We start from the raw sequence: 20,823 nt of genomic DNA, 5'->3' as shown, positions 1-20,823 counted from the left end.
AATGAGACGAGTGTGGCCAAGGAAGAAGCTTTGATCAGGTGCTGCAGCTGAGGACATGGGAGCTCAGTCTCAAATCCATCTCCTGACTAAAACTGGAGGTTTGTAGAGCAGGAAAGAAATGCAAAATGTGTAAAAAACAGGAACTAGAGAGGGGAAGAAAGGATCCTGGTAAATCAGGAGCCAGGCATCTGAGTTTCAGTTCTTTTGATACTTTTCTTGAGAAGCCTGGGGGGGTCCTTCCCCAAGGAAGGAACACAGATAAAACGTATTTCAAGCTTTAAGACTAGAAGTGTTTATTTCTATCTTTTTTTAAAAAAATATGTCTCTACTAAAAAAAAAAAAAATTTAGCCAGGTGTGGTGATGGGCACCTCTAGTCCCAGCTACTCAGGAGGCTGAGGCATGAGAATTGCTTGAAAAAAATTTTTTTCCCAGTCCTGGAGCTGCTTCCCCTAGGAGTCTGGACTTGGGGTGCAGGAATGTTGGGGGGGGTCTCAGTAGACCACCTCATACGCGGTGGCCTTCTTGTCCCCCAAGCCTGTCACGATGTATTTGTTATTCCTGGATATTTCACAGCTCAGGATGGAGGACGATTCCTTAGACTGGAAAATCCTGGCCCTGTATGGCGTCCTCCAGGTGTTGAGCAAGTTGTCATTCCCTGTGCTCACAAACTACTATCTACAGGAGGGGAACTCGAGGGACAGGACGCAGCTCTCGTGGAGGTGCAGCTGGTATTTCTCCCGCTTGCGAACATGCAGGATCTCCACGTTGCTGCTCTCCATTCCGACCACCAGCCAGTCCTGGTTAGGGCAGTGGCCCAGGGAGAAAATCTGGGAGCTGAAGTCGTGCTGCTACAGCAGGAGGCCCTCCCACAGGTCCCAGCAGCGCACCGTGTTGTCCAGGCCCCCTGTCCAGAGCCGAGTGCCATAATCAGAAATGTCAATACAGCTGGCGCCATCAGTGTGGCCCTGGAACTGCCTGACCATCGTCTGGTTCTGCAGGTCCCAGACCACAATGTTGCCATCGCTGCAGCAGGAGAAGCAAACCTTCGCGTCGGGGCTGACAGCCAGGGCATAGCAGGCTGGGGCCGAGGAGGTCAGCTCGGCCTTGCTACGGGGAGTGGGCGCTGCCAGGTCCCAAATGGAGCTCCCCCACTGTGACCTGTTTGGTGCGCTCTACAGCCTGGAGCACCTGCTGCTGATGCTTCTGGGTCAGGAAGGGGATAATCTGAGCGCAGATACCATTCAGGCGCTTTGCAATCTCCGCCTGCTTATGCATTTCAATGTTGAGCCGGTAAGATATCTCACAATACATCACATAATTAATGTCTCTGCATTTCCGTCTTCTCGCTGGCCAGCTTCTCACATTCTAGCTTGAGGCTGTGGTACTGAGCCTGGAGAAACTGGAATTCTTCTTTGATGCGGTCGCAGATCTCCAAGATGGAGAACTTGAAGGGCTGGCCGGACTGGAGCGGGGTCGGGTGCCTTCCCTGGGGGTACATCCTGCCGATCGGAGAAGCCCCCCAGCGCCACCGAAGCTTGAGGATATAGAGGCGGCAAAAGTGGGGGAGGGTGAAGTGTGGCGGGCGAGGAGGGGGAGGCTGCCCGAAGAAAGAGGGAGGAGGGCGAGACGGCGCGGGGTAGGGGACTCGGGAGTCCCTGGCGCCCCCAGCCAAGCGAGGGGTCGTGGGAGCCCCTCCCCGGGCCGGGGTGCGGCGAGGGCAGCCGCGGAGGCCGGCGCAGAAGGTCGGGGTGCGCAGCGACGTGGTTTCGGACGCGGCTTGGGCGGGGCTCGGCCTTTTTTTTTTTTTTGAAACGGAGTTTCACTCTTGTTACCCAGACTGGAGTGCAATGGCACGATCTCGGCTCACTGCCATCTCCGCCTTCTGGGTTCAAGCAATTCTCCTGCCTTAGCCTCCCGAGTAGCTGGGACTACAGGCGCGCACCACCATGCCCAGCTAATTTTTGTATTTTTAGTAGAGACGGGGTTTCACCATGTTGACCAGGATGGTCTTGATCTCTTGACCTCGTAATCCACCCGCTTCAGCCTTCCAAAGTGCTGGGATTACAGGCGTGAGCCACCGCGCCTGGCCCTGTTTTTTTTCCCTTGATGCCCAGGCTGGAGTGCAATGGCACGATCTCAGCTCTCTTCAACCTCCACCTCCCTGGTTCAAGTGATTCTTTTGCCTCAGTCTCCTATGTAGCTGGGATTATAGGCATGTGCCACCACACCCAGCTAATTTTTGTATGTTTAGTAGAGACAGGGTTTCTCCATGTTGGTCAGGCTGGTCTCAAACTCCTGACCTCAGGTGATCTGCCCGCCTCAGTCTCCCAAAGTGCTGGGATTATAGGCAGGAGCCACCACAGCCGGCTGGTGGTATACTTGTGAAACAAACACTCTCTGCAATCATGCTAAACTGGAAGACTATGTGTGAAGCTCCCAAGGATCCTCCCTGTTCCTACAGGGGGACATAGAAGCTTGACAATAAAGTCAATACTAAGGATAGCAGAGTTTAGGAGGAAGGAGGAGAAAGAGATAAAATGATGACACTGTGGCTCTTGATCGAGCTCTTTTTTTTTTTAATTTATTTTTTTGGAATTCCAACTTGAATGTCTTGCTAGCATTGTCCAAAATTCTTAGTAAAATAGCTCCAGGATTATTAGAACAAATACATTGAAGATGGCAGAACATAAAGTTAACTACTTTTGTATTTGGAAAACCTAGTCAAAAGAATTTGTTTATTTATTTATTTATTTATTTTTGAAGAAAGAAAAAAGAAAAAAAAGGAATGAAGGAGAGGAAGAAAGAGGAAGAGGGAGAGAGAATGGGAGTGTTGCTTTATTCTAAAAATTCTAAAAACCTCTTTTATGCTAATAATTGTGCTTAATAATGGCCAACCAATATTTCATTTAAACCTGTGAGTAGGTGTGATGTGTACTGATAAGAGTGTATAATTTGTGTATTTGAAGTGGAGAATTCTATAAATGTTTATTAAGTTTACTTGTTCCGGATCTGAGTTCAAGTCCTGGATATCCTTATTGATTTTCTGTCGCATTGATATATCTAATATTGATGATGAAGTCTCCCACTATTATTGTGTGGGAGTCTAAGTCTCTTATAGGTTTTACGTATCTGGGTGTTCCTGTACTTGGTTCATATATATTTAGGAGCGTTAGCTCTTCTTGTTGCATTGATCCTTTTACCATTATATCTTTGTTGCTTTAAAATCTATTTTATCAGAGGCAAGAATTGCAACTCCTCCTTTTTATTTATTTATTTATTTTTGCTCTGCATTTGGTTGGCAAATCATTCTCCATCGCTTTGTTTTGAGTCTTTGTATATCCTTGCATGTGAAATGGATGCAAGCATCCAATGGTATGGATGCAGCATACCGTTGGGTTTTGGCTGTATCTTTTGATTGGGGGATTTTGTCGATTTAAATTTAGGATTACTGCCATTTGATGTTAGCTGGCTGTTTTGCCCATTAGTTGATGTAAATTCTTCATTATATTGATGCTTTTTACTTTTTGGTATATTTTTGGAAAGGCTAATACTGGTTGTTCCTTTCTATATGTAATGCACAAGAATATGTGTTTTTTTTTCCAAAATCAAAAATAGTGTTATTAATTCTGATGTCTCTGAAGCACAAAAAATAAAAAATAAAATAAAAATAAAGGAAAGAAGGAAACCAAGAAACCACCCTTCTCACACTTCAGGCCCCAGGTCCAGGCCAAGGGGGCCACTCCTGCAGGCAGTGCAGGCCCAGGGGCTGAGGTGGTACTGGCCACGGGCTCCAAGTGGGACCAGCCCATGGTTTGGCTCTTAGGGCCTGGCTGGGAGGCTGCCTGCCTCCATCTGGGGAGCCAAGACCCCGGACTGGGGATGAGAGATCAGGGGTCAAGGTCACAGGTATGGGTCATTCAGTTTTGGTTCTCTGGCCAAGGCAGCCAGAGGTCAGGGTTCAGACATGGAGGTCAAAGCCACTCAATTCTCTGGTCCAGCAGAGAGGGCCAGAGGCAGCAGAGCAGGTCCACTACTGAGTCCTAACAGGAGGTCCAGTGGGTGCCAGGTGGCTCAGTACTGGTGTTCCAGCAGGGGCTGGGCTGCCGGGCTCTCCTGCTCCTCGGCATGGGCAGGCCAGTCGCCCGGGGGTGCCTGTAGGTGTGCCACTCTCAGGGGCACTGCTGTCCAAGCAAAGTATGTCCTGGGAACTCTGGGGGGGCGAGGCCTCAGTGCTGACATCCGGACTAAGGCTGAGGCTGAGGTCTAGAGGCGCCTGAGATTTGGGGGTACCTCCTTTGGGGCCCCCTGAGGCTGGCTCCCCATCGGATCCTCGCAGGCCCTTCCGGTCACCCAGGCTCCACTTCCCACTAGGACCCTCAGAACCGAGGAGACCAGGACCAGGGGGCCATGAGGTCCGGGGACCCTCTGTGGGGGTAGGTGATGGGGGGGGCGTCCAGGGAGCCGGGGAGGTGGCCACTGCAGCAGAGGAGGGAGCACCCATCACCAGAGCCACTCAGGGAGGGCCAAGGCCCCCGCCAGGGCCTGGTGGGAGGGGTTGGTCACCACTGCCTGCTGTGTTCTCAGGCGTGGGGTGTGCAACAGGGGGGTTATTGCTGAGGGAGGTCAGGCCACAGCCCCCACTACAGTCTGAGTCAACCATGTTCCCGCCACTATTGCAGCCAGCGCCACAGCCCTTGTGAAGCCTCTTCCAGCTGCGCAGGAGCCAGCGGGCAGTGGCACCCAGGCTGATGGGGCCACCCCACAGCGCCCGCAGCTGGGCGTGGCTGCCAGCCAGTGAGGTGGTGAGAGGTGACGCATAGATGAGGTAGCCCAACGGCTGGTCGCAGGAGGAGTGAATCATGTTTGGAAGCGTCTGCTTGGCGTTCTGGATGCTGCCACGCTCGGGGTTTCGGTTGCGCAGGAACACCAGCTCCTGCTGCTGCCCGGCCCACAGGCCACGCACGCGCTCCGGGTTCACCTTGATGACTCGGAAGCTGAGGTGGCGCGGGTTGAGCATGATGATCTTGTACTCATCCGAGGCATCGTCCAGGACATGGCGCAGAGCCAGCAAGGAGGGCTTGTTGCTGAGGATGGCTTTGCACCAGGCCGGGTCACCCTCATGCGAGATGACCAGCCGCTCCTCTTTGGCTGCAATGGTATCGTATAGGGCTGCCGGCTCCTCATATTCATCTGGAGACGTGACGTGGTCCTGGTGAAACTTGAGGGCCATGCGAACCCCAGGTGCCACAACGCGGTGAAGCAGGTTCATGTCAGCAAAGACCCACTCATCACGTGCGGAGGTGATGCGAAAGTCCGTAGAGGAAGGGCTCCAGGCTTGCAGACATGCTGTGAGACGCCGTCCCTAGGGCCCGTCGGCCCAGCACACACAGGCCAAAACACAGCGTGACCAGCGGGGAGTTCCAGTCCTGCTCCACAGGCTGGTTGCGCCGGGAGGCGCAGTACTGGATCCACTCGAAGTGCGCCGCGCAGGAGGGCAGCGAGAGGCCAGACAGGCGAAGGTCATAGTCCTCGTCCACGCTTAGTGAGAAGGTGGGATCTGAGTCGGCATAGCCGGGCGCATGCACAGGCCACAGGGCTGCCGAGATACCCTCATGGCTGAGCCACACCTCCAGCTTTGGTGAGCGGCTCACGTAGTAGATGATGCTTTTCACGTAGTAGGTGATGAGGATCTTGCGGAGGTCGAAAACCTGCAGCATGGAGGTGGCATTGTTGTCACTAATGCTGTAGCCCTCCAGCACGGTACTTGCTGGCTGTCACCTCCCAGGCCAGCCAGCACTGCCCAAAGGCAGCACTGAAGGACAGGACCCGAGGCAGGTGGCCGGGCTCGCAGCAGCAACAGCCCTCGTCTTCCTCCACACCCTCCGTGATGGCCTCCACCTCTCACTGCTGGCAGTAAGTGCCCCGGAACTCAAGGCCACACAGCTGGAAGGTGACAAGGCCATTGCCAACCTCGATGAGGTGTACTAGGGGGTTGAGGTAGTTGGAGGCCAGGACGAAGCAGTCTCCAGGGCCATAGTTGCCCCAGCGGCCCAGCGCCAGGTCCCCACAAAGCGTGTTCTGCAGAACGAGTCAAGTGCTCATAGAAAATGGAGTTGAGGTTATTGTCATCAGCGACAGGGCTCCGGTCCAGCTGTGTGACCAGGCAGGTGTTGGAAAGATCCACGTATTTAGTGTTGTAGTTGAGTTCCCAGAACCTGAGGGGCTGGCTTTTTATCCGGCCTTGAGAAAAAATTAATATTAATACAGTGAGCCAAGAACTCACCATCACATTCCAGACTCAGCAACAGAGGGAGACTCCATCTTAAAAGAAAAGAAAAGCAAGCCTTTCTATGGGACATTGGGTGGGTTTCGATTGCAGTCATTGCTGCACACACTGTGGCCCAGATGGGCTCGCATGATCTCATCATGGGGTTGTTATGTCCTTTCTATGGGTGGGGCTCTGAAAGCTGAGATTCAAACCCTGGTTGCCTGATTCCACACTGCACCCTCTGCCTACTGTGGCTGGGTCCCAGGAGCTACCTTGCAGCCAAGGCAAAGCCCTTTCCTGTTCTGCTTAGGGAATCTCAGCCCACCTCAGACCCAAGGCTTCCCTTAGCTTCCTTGGGGGAGACCTTTGTGAACGTCGCAAGAGCCCATGGTGGGGTGGGGGCTTCAGGTTCAGGCCGTGGATGCCTCCTGTCCCCACACCCTCCCTGTGCTGTGGCGGGAGGGGACAGGGGTCAGCCTGCGACTTCTAAGCATGCATTCACACCATCACTCCCAGAATAGAGGCTCTCGTCTGGTCCTACTTCTGGTTGGGCCTGCAGTTTTCAAACTTGGACATGCATCAGAACCCCGGGAGAGCACAGCTCACTGGACCCAGTCCGGAGGGGCTGGTGCTGCCAGACCAGGAACCCTATTCCAAGCCACTGGGCATGGCTGTCTTTGGCAGTGCTGAGGCAGGGATGTGGGCCAACTTCTGAGCAGCTGCCCGCTGCAAGCCCAGGGCTCAGTGCCTCACACAAACCCTCCCAGTGTCCCTCAGCATGAGGCAGGTGTCCCTCTGCTCTGGAAAAGTCAGGAGTCATCAGTATGGCATGCTGGAAACAAACACACTGTAAACACACCATTTTTAGTTACTTTCCTTGCATAAATCCGTGAAAGGAAGAGGCCTACAGAGGACTCTGTCCCAGCCCGAGTCGGCCCACATGTTTTCATGCGAGTGGGGATCATTGTGGTCAGGCTGGGGATGTCCTCACCAGGTCAAATAGAGGGTTGGTGAGCACATTCAGGCCAGGAAGTAAGCGAGTGTCGCCTTCATTTTGGTCAAGGCTATGTCATCGGGGGCCAGACACAGTGGGTCACACCTGTAATCCCAGCACTTTGGGAGGCTGAGGCAGGCGGATCACTTGACGTCAGGAGTTAGAGAACAGCCTGGCCAACATGATAACACCCCATCTCTACTAAAAATACAAAATTAGCCAGTGTGGTGGTGCATGCCTGCAATCCCAGCTACTTGGGAGGCTGAGGCAGGAGAATTGCTCAAATCTGGGTTTGGAGGTTGCAGTGGGTGGAGATCTTGCCACTGTCCTCCAGCCTGGATAACAGAGTGAGACCCTGTCTAAAAAAAAAAAAAAAAATACATAATCAGGGACAATAACCTTGAAAAGCAGGGGTCCCAGATGACCTTATTTGCAGAGAATGCAATTGCAGACAACAGGCAGGGGAGCTTAACTTTCACCATGCACTTTGCCCTCTGCCCTCTGCCCCAACCACTGTCTATCTGATCTGAAGGTCATCTGTGCCGCACAGTCAATGCTGATCTCCACAGCCGCTTTTCCTTCCATATTTCCATGTAATCTTGCTTTGGCAGCAAACCTCTGGTTCCATTTCTACCTTTCAACCGAGGCCTATAGGAAAGATTTGGAAGCTGAAATATGCTAGTCCAAGGAAGTGGTCGTGGAGTTCTGGGAGAAGGGGGCTGCCAGGGAATCGGCACTGTGCAGGGGATGGCCCCTGGGACCCCCTGGTTCCTGTCGAGAACAGGTAGGGGCTGGCGCGGTGGTTCACACCTATAATCCCAGCACTTGGGAGGCTGAGGTGGGCAGATCACCTGTGATCAGGAGTTTGAGACCAGCCTGGCCAACATGGTGAGACCCCCCTCTATACTAAAAATACAAAAATTAGCTGGGCATGGTGGGGGGCACCTGTAATCCCAGCTACTCGGGAGGCTGAGGCAGGAGAATCACTTGAACCCAGGAGGCAGAGGTTGCAGTAAGCTGAGATCGAGTCATTGCACTCCAGCCTGGGTGACAGAGCAAGACTCAGAGTGTCTCAAAAAAAAAAGAAAAGAAAAACAGGTAGGATGTGAGGTGTGTCCTCATGGCTGGGCACGGGGTGGGGCTGGCCTGCCACAGGGATTCATTCTGTGGCCCCTTCTGCTCAGGAAGTGGATCCCAAGGTGCCGAGTTGCCTGATTCCTCAGTTCCCAGCTCCACATTTAAGGCAGGTCTGGCCACGAGCCAGGCCTCAGCATGTGACCTGGGGCCTCGCTCTGGTGTGGCTGCCTGTCCTGCCTGTGGATGTTGCCTGTGCTGTGCAAAAGCCACACAGCCTCCAGGGCGGCTCCCCAGAATGCCACATTTCCTGTCTCTGGCTCTGATGGCATCTAGGCTGGCAGGGGGCCCAGCCCCAGCAGGTCTGTTGCCGGGCAGAGCCCAGGGCCACATACAGTTGGGTCTGGCTGAGAGCATTTTATGTGTTGATGAGAACCCTTTCCAGCACAAAGGGGCATTTATCAGGCAGGGATGGCATGTCTCGGTCTAAACACAGGAAACACAGAAATGGCCTTTCACAGAGCGCCAACAGGGCTGGGCTCGCCTGCTCTGGAGGGTGTCGGTTTCCCAGCTACTTCTCCAGGCTGTGCAACCCGTCCATGTTCCCCAGCGAGTTGCTCCGTCCTGGACAGGGCACTCCCTGAGAACGCTCATATCGCAACTGCAGGGAGAGAGGCAGGGAGGGCAAGGGGAGCCAGGAAGATAAGGAGGAAGGGAGACAGAGGGAGGGATGGAAGAAATGAGAGAGAAGGAGGGAGATGGAAACACAGGTTGTCTCCACCTGCCCCCATGGTTCCCCGTGATGGGGATGGAATTTGTGTCTCACCTGATAGCAACGGTCTCCACAATATGACATCACCTTCTTTCTCTTAGTAAGGTGAGAGCAGACCGGCAAACACTGCGGGAAGTCACTGATGTGTCCCTGAAAATGCCTGTCTCTCCCAGCTTGTACAACTTTGCTTGTGTTATTTCTTCTGCCTATAATGTCTCTCAAAATATGCAGATTGAAAAAGAATTAAGCCCCATTTGACACCTATAAATAATTTATTTCATCGTAATATGCTAAAAAGCCAATGATAGTAATGTTTTGGAGAGGTTATGAAGCAGTCCCGTTACTAGTACAGAGATTGAAAATTCAAAGGCTTCGCTAATTAGGACGTGTTTTCTCTTGCTTGAAAAGAGCCTGGAGATAGCCAATCAAAGGCCAGCATGGTACCCCATAATGTTTCTTTCTTTTTTTCTTTTGAGACAGAGTGTTGCTTTGTTGCCCAGGTTGGAGGGAAGTGATACAATCTAGGTTCACTGCAACCTCTGTCTCCCGGGTTCAAGCAATTCTTCTGCCTCAGCCTCCCAAGTAGCTGGGACTACAGGCATGCACCATCAGGCCTGGCTAATTTTTGTGTTTTTAGTAGAGAAGGGGTTTCACTATGTTGGCCAGGCTGGTTTAGAACTCCTGACTTCAGGTGATCCGTCCTCTTTGGGCTCCCAAAGTGCTAGGATGACAGGTGTGAGCCACCACGCCTGGCCTGGGTACATGTTCTTTTTCAGATATAGTTGGAAACATTTTTTCGAGTTCTAGATCTTGTCTATTATTTTCTTAATAGTGTCTTTTGAGACCAGGTGCTGTGGCTTATGCCTGTAATTCCAGCACTTTGGGAGGCTGAGGTGGGCGAATCTTGAGGTTAGGAGATGAAGACCAGCCTGGCCAACATGGTGAAACCCCGTCTCCACTAAAAATACAAAAAATTAGCTGGGTATGGTGGCAGGTGCCTGTAATCCCAGCTGCTCAGGAGGCTGAGGCAGGAGAATCACTTGAACCCAGGAGGTGGAGGTTGTGGTGAGCAGAGATAGCGCCCCTGCACTCCAGCCTGGGCAGCAGTGCAAGACTCCGTCTCAAAAAATGAAAGTATCTCTTGATAAGCAGAAGTTTTAAATTTTTGAAGTCCAGTTCACCACATTTTACGGTTATTTCTTTTGGCCTCCTGTCCATGAGGTCTCTTTTTTCCCTAAAGTCACTGTATCAATTCACTACCTCTGAGCTCCAAGTCACCACTCAGTTCCTGCTCTGAGATAACATTTCTTCTTCCCAGCAGGTGCAGTGCCTGCCTTTCCCAATAGAGGGCGCTGGGAGCACCGCAGGAGAAAGGGGTTCTTCTGCAGACTCCCACAGCTGCAGGGTGGGTCCATGGTGTGGGGTGATGGAGCCTGGTGCTGGCCATGAGTCCCAAGTGTGTGCCTCCTTTTGACCCTGGCTGGTGACTACCTTTCCATGCCCTCTTGATCTGGAATTCCACATGCTCCAAGCCTCTGCCTGCACCCAGACTCACTGCACACCTGGCCAGTGGGGCCCCAGTTCTACAGCACCTGCACCCCAACAGCAGCAGCTGCAGACCAGCCCAGCCCAGGCAAACCTGCAGACTTAGCAGCAGGCAAGATCATATCTAGTGGGCCTCAAACACACCTTCCCCGTGTAGTCCTCCTTTCACATGGGCCTTCCTGGTGCCTCCCGGGGCCCCCAAGCACCTGAGTTTTTCTTACATCTTCTCAGTGTTTCCTTGCCCTGACAGCACAGCCACAGAGATACTCCTCTATGGCTTCCTCTGGAAGCTTTAGATCTATGATCAAGCAACACAATTTTTCTTTTGCTATCTTAACCATGTTTTGTTTTGTTTTTGGAGGCAGAGCCTTGCTCTGTCACCCAGGCTGGAGTGCAGTGGCACCATCTTGGCTGACTGCAACCTCCACCTCCCGGGTTGAAGCGGTTCTCCTGCCTCAGCCTCCTGGGTAGCCTGGATTATAGGTGCCTGCCACCACGCCCAGCTAATTTTTGTATTTTTATAGAGATGGGGTTTCACCATGTTGGCCAGGCTGGTCTCCGACTCCTGACCTCAGATGATTCACCTGGCTCAGCCTCCCAAAGTGCTGGGATTACAGGCCTCGGCCACTGCGCCTGGACTTAACCATGGTAAGCGTATAGTTCAGTAGTGTAAGTATATCCACATTGTTACGAAACAGACATCTAGAGCTTTTTCATCATCCCACACTGAAACTCAGTCCCCATTCAACACTGACTCCCATCCCTCCCTACCCCAGGCCCTGGCAGCCGCCATCCAACTTTCTGTTTCTATGAGTGTGACTCCTCTGGGTATCACATGTGTGTGGAATCATGCAGTATGTGTCCTTTTGTGATGAGCTATTTCATTTAGTGTAGTGGCCTCAAGGTTCATCTGTGTGTAGCATGTGCCAGAGTGTCCTTTCTTGCTGAGGCTGAATAACAGTCCATCATATGGAGACACCACATTTTGTTGATCTGCTCATCTGTTGCTGGACGCTTGTGTTGCTTTCGTATCCTGGCTCTGTGGATAACGCTGCTGTGAGCCTGGGTGTGCAGATACAAGACCACGTGTCAGTGAGTGTGGCAGGTGGCAATAAGGAGATGACTTCTGGTTTCTGCTCGGTGCTAACACAGGGCAGTGGGGCTTAGGGAGGTGATGAGGGGAGGCTGCCAATGGAGCCATCCAAAGCCTGCACACGCTGTTTAGGATCTAGAAGACAAACAAGCGAACAAGTGCAGCGCGGCCCAAGGCTGTGCTTGTCCTGCCCTGGCTGTGCTGGGACCCAAGAGGCATTAGTACTGTGCTCGCCGCCTCCCTGCCTCCGCTCCACACTGTCCCTCACACACCTCTCCCTTCTCAGTTGACCACAAACCTATTCTCACAAGTGTGCAGTGTGAGAAGGGCTCTTGACTAAGTTAATGCGCAGGCACTGGGCTTGGAAGCCCCTGAGTGCCCGTCCCCGTGCATGGCACTGCCGCCTGCGCGGAGGGGGCAGCCCAGTGTGGGGCCTCCGCAGAACGTCACTGTAGCCTCTCTGCTCACCCACGTCTGTGGAGCCTTTTCCATTCTGGGCTGCCATCCCTTTGGCACCCAGAGGGCTTTCCTGCCACCCAAACAGCAGATGGTCAGGAAATGAAGACCCACACTAACAACAACCAGAGGAAAAGCTAATTCAATTGGCAGAATCTGCCCTCTGCCAGTGGACTCCCACTGGAAACTGTGGGCAGTATGGCCTCCAAAGGCCGATGACCCACAAACAACACCTGGGCAGGTCGGGGCTGGGGCTGGCAGGATTTTGCATCCTTCTCTGGGTCGGCTTCTCTCCCAGGCTCACTGAAGTCCCTGGGCTTCTGGCCTGGGTTCTCTTCTCCCTGCTGCAGGCATGGGGTGACTGGGGGATGCTCGGCCGGAGCAACTGTCATGAGCCAGGCCCTGCACCAGGGGCTCTGTATGCTTTGTCACTCAGGGCTAAGTGTCACTATGAGTGACACAAACCCTAAAGTACCAGATGCTTAAACAAGACAGACATTTCTTTATCACACAAATGATGTCCAAAGACTTGCTGCACACAGCTGAGGGGCAGCTCCACGTTCTCAGGCTCCTGCTTCCTCCCAGCTTCCTGCCCTGCCATTCCCCATGTACAGCCTCCACCTCATAGCCTAAGATAGCTGCTTGAGTTCCAGTCATCAAGCTTGCATCCCAGCTGGCAGGAAGGAGGAGGGGAGAAAGAAGGGTGAGCTCTGACTCTCCAAGACACTTCTCAGAGCTTCCTGAACACTTTTACTCACATGTCATGGCTAGAACTTCACCACATGGCTGTACTTAGCTACAAGGAAAGCTGGGAGATGTAGTTTCTACTTCAGGCAATCATGTTCTCAACTAGAGTTCAGGGTTTCTATGCCTGAGGAAGAAAAAAAGAAAACATCGGAGAACACTTAAACATCTTTGCAATACACACCTAATTTTTGTAAGTTCTAGTAAGATTTAAAATTTTAAAATGTATTTATATATCTTTGTTATAGACTAATTACATGGTATGAAATTCAAAATGGTGTATGGTTGACCTCTCCTTCCCTGTCCTGTCCCCAAGGTGCCCGGTGCTAACAGAGGCCATCTAGGCCAGCAACCCTCAAACAGGATCCCAGGACCACAGTGCCAGCATCCTTGGAAATGTATTGGGAATGCAGATTCTCAGGCCCCTGGCTCCACCACACTGATTTAGAAGGTCTGAGAGTGAGGCCAGGAGTCTGTGTTTCAGCAAGCCCGCCGGGGGCTCTGATGCCTGCTGAAGTCTGAGCGCCCCTGGGCTGTGTGAAATCAGCCTGATGCATCTGTTTTGTAGGTATCCTGGCCCCCATCTGCACCAAAGGAAATCCACCACTCACACTGCCCTGCCCAAGAGCTTCAGTGAAAAACGTTCAGCACCATTAGGAGTTTTTCCTTCCTATTTATTTATTTTTATTTTATTTTGGGGGATGGAGTTTTGCTTTGTTGCCCAGGCTGTATTGCAGTGGCAGGATCTCAGCTCATTGCAACCTCCACCTCCCAGGTTTAAGGGATTCTCATGCCTCAGCCTCCTGAGTAGCTGGGACTATAGGCGCCTGTTACCATGCCCTGCTAATTTTGTATTTGCTGTAGCGATGCGGTTTCACCATGTTGGTCAGGCTGGTCTCGAACTCCTGATCTCAGGTGATCTCGGCCTGCCTTGGCCTCCCAAAGTGCCTGGATTACAGACGTGAGCACGCCGGGCCCCTTTTTATTTTTAATTTTTGAATTCTGATGTTTAAGTAACTATTTGCATTTTTAAAAGGCCTCCCAGCCAGGTGCAATGACACACACCTATAATCCCAGCACTTTGGGAGGCCAAGGTGGGCAGATCACAAGGTCAGAAGATCAAGACCATCCTGCCAGGATGGTGAAACCTGTCTCTACTAAAAATACAAAAATTAGCTGGGTGTGGTGGCGCACATCTGTAATCCCAGGTACTCGGGAGGCTGAGGCAGAACTGCTTGAACCCGGGAGGCAGAAGTAGCAGTGAGCTGAGATCACACCACTGCACTCCAGCCTGGCAACAGAGCAAGACTCTGTCTCAAAAAAAAAAAGGCCTCCCAGCCATGCCCGTCCACCTGCTCAGTCCTCCACCTCACCCGGGTAGCCATGGTTACTTATGTATTTAGTTCTTGTTTCTTTCTGGAATGTCTTTTTGCAGATGTGTGAAGCACACACAAACACAGGCTATCTATCCACAGATGGATGAGGGTAGGGGCCCTCGTCCCAGTCCTGCACTTTGCTTCTTTCTGGGACTCTTCTGTTTGGTAACAGAACCATTGGGCAGGCCCCTGGAGGGTCGGCAGGCACCTTGGGTAACAGGTTCTGCTTGCACCAGGAGCAGGTCCTGCAGTCAGAGGTCAGCACGGGGCTGTGGGTTCCAGGAGAGTGACATCCCCTCTCCCATACCCCCCCACAGGCCCCCAACCCTAAATTCCAGTTCCTGGCTCCTGGAAGTCCTGCCTGGACACCCCTATTGCTTTCTTTTTTTTTTTTTTTGAGATAGGGTTTTTAGGTAGAGTCTTACTCTGTCACTCAGGCTAGAATACAGGTGGCGCCATCTTGGCTCACTGCAACCTCCACCTACCGGGCTCAAGCGATTCTCCTGCCTCAGTCTCCCAAGTAGCTGAGATTACAGGGATGCATCACCATGCCTGACTAATTTTTGTATTTTTAGTAGAGATAGGGTTTACCATATTGCCCAGGCTGATCTCAAACACTAGACCTTAAGTGATCCACCCATCTCGGCCTCAGAAAGTGCTGGGATTGCAGGTGTGAGCCACCGCATCTGGCCTTCCCTTATGGCTCTTATTTGTTGTCTGTCTCACAAGGTCATGAGCTCCCCAGGACCTGGTCTCTGTTTCTCTTTACTGCCTTGTGCCTGGCTCGGCAGGGGATCTGTGAGAGGTACATCCTCACAAATGTTTGTTGAATGAATGAGTGAATGAGTCAGTAAGTCCCTGTTCTAGAGTTTAGTAACTCTAGAACTTTGGGCACTCACTTCATTTCCCTGAGCCTTGGCTGTTGAATGGGGACGAGCATCTTGACCTCACAGGGTGGTGGTGGGATGAAAGAAGGGCTGTGGTCTAGTGCTGGGCCTAGGAGGGGAAATGTTTTCCTTTCCTTCCCTTCCTGGTAAAATGACAGTAGCCTTGAGCACAGGCACCAGTCTGTCAAGTTTATCATTTTGAACTCCCATGCTCTCAGAGCCCCTCATTAAGCAGTTGGCCTTGATAACCAGGCTGCACGGGCAGGAAGAGAGGGCAGCAGGCACATCGCAGAACAGAGGCGACAGGACTGGAGATGCCCACAGCTACCAGCAGGGGCCGCAGCGTGCCTGGGCTCTGAGAGCAGGCCTGGCGTCGGAGGGGAAAGGAGGTGAACAGGAGCCCGGAGAGGAGGGGCAGGGACTTGGCCAGGGTGTGGTGGATCTAGCCATAAGACCAATGGCACAGCAGCCAAAGAAAAAAAATAGATCGGCCGGGCGCGGTGGCTCAAGCCTGTAATCCCAGCACTTTGGGAGGCCGAGGCGGGTGGAACATGAGGTCAAGAGATCGAGACCATCCTGGTCAACATGGTGAAACCCCGTCTCTACTAAAAATACAAAAATTAGCCGGGCATGGTGGCGGGTGCCTGTAATCCCAGCTACTCAGGAGGCTGAGGCAGGAGAATTGCCTGAACCCAGGAGGTGGAGGTTGCCATGAGCCAAGATCACGCCATTGCACTCCAGCCTGGGTAACAAGGGCAAAACTCCGTCTCAAAAAAAAAAGTAGATCAACTTTTTTTGATTTCATCAAAATTAGAAACTTTTGAAAAGACAACCCACAGAATGGGAAAAAATACTTGCAAATCTTATATCTGATAGGTGACCAGTATCTAGAATATATAAAGAACTCTCTCTCTCTCTTTTTTTTTGAGACAGAGTTTTGCTCTTGTTGCCAGGCTGGAGTGCAATGATGTGATCTCGGCTCACTGCAACCTGTGCCTCCCCAGTTCAAGTGATTGTCCTGCCTCAGCCTCCTGAGTAGCTGGGATTACCGGCATGCACCACCACGTCTGGTTAATTTTTTGTATTTTTAGTGGAGACAAGGTTTCACCATATTGGTCAAGCTGATCTTGAACTCCTGACCTCAGGTGATCCACTCACCTTGACCTCCTGGGAATACAGGCCTGAGCCACTGCTCTCAGCCCATAAAGAACTCTTAAAACTCAACAATAGAAAGACTAACAACCCAACTCGCAACTGGACAAAGAATCTGAATACACATTCCTCCAAAGAAGAGATACAAATGGAGAGCGAATATGGGAGGCTGTTGACGTCATCAGTCACCGGGGAAAAGCACATCAAAGCCACAGCATGATTCTGCCCACAGCCTCCAGTATCCGGCAGTAAAACCAACAGGCAGAGGGCAGGTGACACCCTCCCGTGTGCTGGTGTTAAAACCAGCAGGCAGAGGGCAGGTGTCAGCAAGGACCTGCATTGTTGATGGGAATGTAAAATGGTGCCACCATAGTGGAAAACCATTTTGGAGATTTCTCAAAAGGTTGAACACAGAATTTCCTTTTGACAGCCAGGCGCGGTGGCTTACACCTATAATCTCAGCACTTTGAGAGGCTAAGGTTGGTGGATCACTGGAGGTCAGGAGTTCGAGACCAGCCTGGCCAACATGGTGACACCCCGTCTCTACTAAAAATACAAAAATTGGGCTGGGCACTGTGGCTCACACCTGTAATCCCAGCTACTCGGGAGGCTGAGGAAGGAGAATTGCTTGAACCTGAGAGGCAGAGGTTGCAGTGAGCCAAGATCGTGCCACGGCAGTCCAGCCTGGGCGACAGAGCCAGACTCTGTCTCCAGAAAAAAAAAAATACAAAAATTAGCCAGATGTGGTGGAGACTCACACCTGTAATCACAGCTACTCGGGAGGTTGAGGCAGGAGAATGGCTTAAACCTGGGAGGTGGAGGTTGCAGTGGGCCAAGATCACAGCACTGCACTCCAGCCTGGGCCACAGAGCGAGACTCTGTCTCAACAACCACAACAACATAATAGAATTACCTTTTGACCCAGTAATTCCACTTAGGTATGTACAATAACATGGGATGTGAGTGTTTATTACAGCATTGTTCACAGTCACCAAAAAGTGGAGATGACTCGAATGTCCACCAGCTGGTGAATGGATGAACAAAATGTGGTTTATTCATTCGGTGCAATATTCGTCAGCTGCAAGAAGCAATGAAGTACTGATGCAGGCTAAACACAGATGAGCCTTGGAAACAGCTCAGATGAAGAAGCCAGACACTAAAGGCCACATACTGTATGATTCCATTTATGAGAGATATGCAGAACTGGCTAGTCTACAGACAGACAGCAGATTAGTGGTTGCCAGGGCCTGGAGAGGGGGTGATGGGGAGTGACTGCTAACAAGTACAGGGTCTTTAGGGGTGATGAAAATCTTCTGCACTTAGTGGTGATGATTGCACAACTTTATAAGTATACTAAATCACACTGAATCACTTTAAAATGATGAAATTTATGATGTGTGAATTATATCTCGATAAACTGTGTTGGTCAGCTTGAGGATTTTGTAGCAGACGGTTGGGCATTTCCCCGCAATGCTGGCCTCTTGGCAACCTCCAGGATGTTGCTATGCATTTCTGCCCAATTTCCGGACCTTTTGACCTTCGTAATTCACGTTCTCATTCTTTCACCCAGTGATTCTTTCTCTGGGCTGGAATGCAATGGCCTATCTGGTGGTCAGCAGTGTGTCCAGGGAGGCGCAGCTGAAGGGGCTGGGCAGTGCAGGTGGGGCCAGGACTAGTCACTGTCCCAGGGCAGTGACAGGACAGATGTGAATGCAGTAAGGCACCTCTGGGCAGACACCCGTCAGGGACTTGGGAAGGGCTTCCTGCATCTCCTGGAGGTTGACCGTCCTGACTTTTTGTGTCATGTACAACTTATGCACATTTTATAAACAATTCCAAAGTCAGAAACAACATCTCTGAGTAAATTAACGAATTCAGCAGAATAACAAATTGATGTTGTGTTACAAGTGGCCCTGCTGCAGAGCCACCACCCAAAACTGTGTCCCTTTCAGGGTGGCTGGCAGGCCCGAGGGCCATGAGGAGCATGAACAAGCCTGGGGGTCTCTGCTGATCCCTGCCTGGAGTTGGGCCTCTTGGGAGGTTGCCTGGTGACCTGTGAGATGGGGTTGTGGCTGCAGGAACTCAGGCATAAACTAAGTGCCAGGTCATCTCAGCAGCCTCCCCTCATGGGCAGTGGTAAGATGCCAACCTGGTCCCAGCATCCCTCACTGTCCAGGGTTTAAGAAGCGTGGATTTGGCCGGGAGCGGTGGCTCACACCAGTAATCCCAGCACTTTGGGATGCCCAGGCAGGGTGGATCATGAGGTCAAGAAATTGAGACCATTCTGGCCAACGTGCTGAAACCCTATCTCTATCAAAACTACAAAAAATTTAGCTGGGAGTGGTGGTGTGGGCCTGTAATCCCAGCTACTCCAGAGGCTGAGGTAGGAGAATCACTTGAACTCAGGAAGCAGAGGTTGCAGTGAGCTGAGATCACCCCACTGCACTCCAGCCTGGTGACAGAGTGAGGCCCCGTCTCAAAAAAAAAAAAAAAAAAAGAAGAGTGGATTCAGCAGTTTGGGGGTCTTGGGTGCATAGAACTACAGTAGCTGATCCTCCTATGATGCAGCCTGGGCCTCCAGCTCCAAGCCCTGCAGATGTCCACTCTGTTCCTCAGTGACCTCGTGGGGCCAGCAGTGCCATCACACCATTTATAGACAGGAAACTGAGGCCAAGGAGGTGAGGTCGCGGCAGTGCTCCCAGACTAGAGCATCTCTTCCTCAGGCAGGTGTGGCCTGGGGAGACCTCGGGTAGGACTTGAATGGAGGCCACCAGGCCTCCGGTGTCACACTTCCCACTTCCAATGGCCACAGCTCCAGCCCCCATCTTGGGCTCAGGCGTTGCCTTCACAGCCTGGCAGAGGTCTCAGCATGATTCACCTCCAGTGGCTCAGGCCCTGCTGAGGACTGTGGAGGCGCCTGGGGCAAGCACCGCACTGTCCTCATGCTCAGCCCTGTCGTCGAGGGAGACAATGACACTGAAACTGAAGGGTGATTCAGGCAGGCCTGCAAGCACAGATGAAGGTGGCCAGAGAGCCCTGCCGGAACCTTTCTTTGCAGAGGTAGTTTTCAGTTGGGATCTGACCAAGGAGGCAGAACCCGCAATTGAGTACTGAGGACCTGGGTATCGGGAGCAGGGAGGGAGATGGGTCCAGAGTCCATGGCTGGGCTCCTGGGTTTCTTGGTGTCCTCCCTGACATCCAGCTTCTCCCTGGACACTCTGGTGATGGGCCAGTGGGGACAGGGAAATGGGCCTAAGTGAGTCGTGAACGGTGAGGGCCGGGGCAAGCCACTTGCACCGCAGAGCCTCACTTTCCCCTCGGGAAGCTGCAGCCATGGGAGAACTTCCGCAGTGGGGCACCAGCAGATGCTGACTCTTCCCTACATCCCCTGCAGGAGGTGCCCGTGTTGTTCCCGACTTCTGGATACGGAGATGGTGGAGCCCAGGTTTGAGCCCTGGTGGGCAGGGTGCCCAGCCTGTCTTGGCTATGGGAAGGTGCCAGGTCCACACCGTGCTGTGCACAAGCTGAGAGCAGGCTCATGTTGTGGCTGAGACTCTCCCCTTCCCACGGCCAAACACCGAAAGGCTGGGAGGTCTTGTCCTGACAGCCATGCCATCATTCAGGTGTCCCCACACCCAGGACTCATGTTGGAGCCCTGGGCCGTTATGGTGGGCCAGGAAGATCCCAGCCCCTGTGTGGGCAGTTGGCAGAAAAGAGATAAGAATGGCCCCTGACCTATGGGAAGACTGCTGAGCCCCCCTTGTAACAAAGGACTTGGAAATTACTGCTCTTCTAATCCCAAAAATCAATAAATGCTCTCCATGGGAGAGGCTGTGGAAGGGACGCTTCCCTGTCTCAGCTGCAGGGAGTGTGAATTGGTACAATCTCTCTTGAGTACAATCTGACAAAAGCTATCAAAATTACAAATGCATAAACTTTTCAACCCAATGACTTCATTTCTAGGAATTCATCCTACAGAGGGGCATGACACGAGCAAGTCACAAGTTCATTGCAGCCTTGTTTGCAAAAGCAGAATAGGCTGGTTATGTACACCACGATCCCGCTGGCCAGGGGGAATGCTACGCAGCTGTCAGAAAGAACAAGGACCCCTCAGGTAGACCGTGTAGGAGATCTCTGAAGCATAGGGTTAGGCTGAAAAGGAAGTACTGAGCAGCGGCTTCTGCACACTCTTCGTGTGTGAACAAACAAGGAAAACTAAGCATCTGCACTCTTATTTGTGTGTAAATGCCAGAAACAAGAGGTGGGGTTACCTATCAGTGGGTGTGTGGTGGGGAATCAGGGAAGGGGTGTGAGAGAGGTTTTCTCTTTCATACCTCTTTGTGCTTTGTTTTTTGTCTCATTCTGTCTCTCAGGCTAGAGTGCAGTGGCATAGTTTTGGCTCACTGCAGCCTCTGCCTCCCAGGTTCAAGTGATTCTCCTCTCAGCCTCCTAAGTAGCTAA

General features: G+C 52.1%; 2 pseudogenes; both read right to left on the bottom strand.

Moving 5' to 3' along the window:
* Positions 1–420: 420 nt before the first annotated feature.
* On the bottom strand, positions 421–1,518 carry LOC144579072 (transducin-like enhancer protein 2 pseudogene; annotated as a pseudogene).
* Positions 1,519–3,946: 2,428 nt separating this feature from the next.
* LOC144579070 (pecanex-like protein 3 pseudogene) lies at positions 3,947–6,384 on the bottom strand (annotated as a pseudogene).
* Between the last annotated feature and the right edge of the window lie 14,439 nt (positions 6,385–20,823).

This window comes from Callithrix jacchus, chromosome 1 (assembly GCF_049354715.1).
Source record: "Callithrix jacchus isolate 240 chromosome 1, calJac240_pri, whole genome shotgun sequence".
Taxonomy (NCBI): Eukaryota; Metazoa; Chordata; class Mammalia; order Primates; family Cebidae; genus Callithrix; species Callithrix jacchus.
Note: the sequence above shows the minus strand (reverse complement) of the source record. Positions and strands in the feature narration are given on the sequence as shown.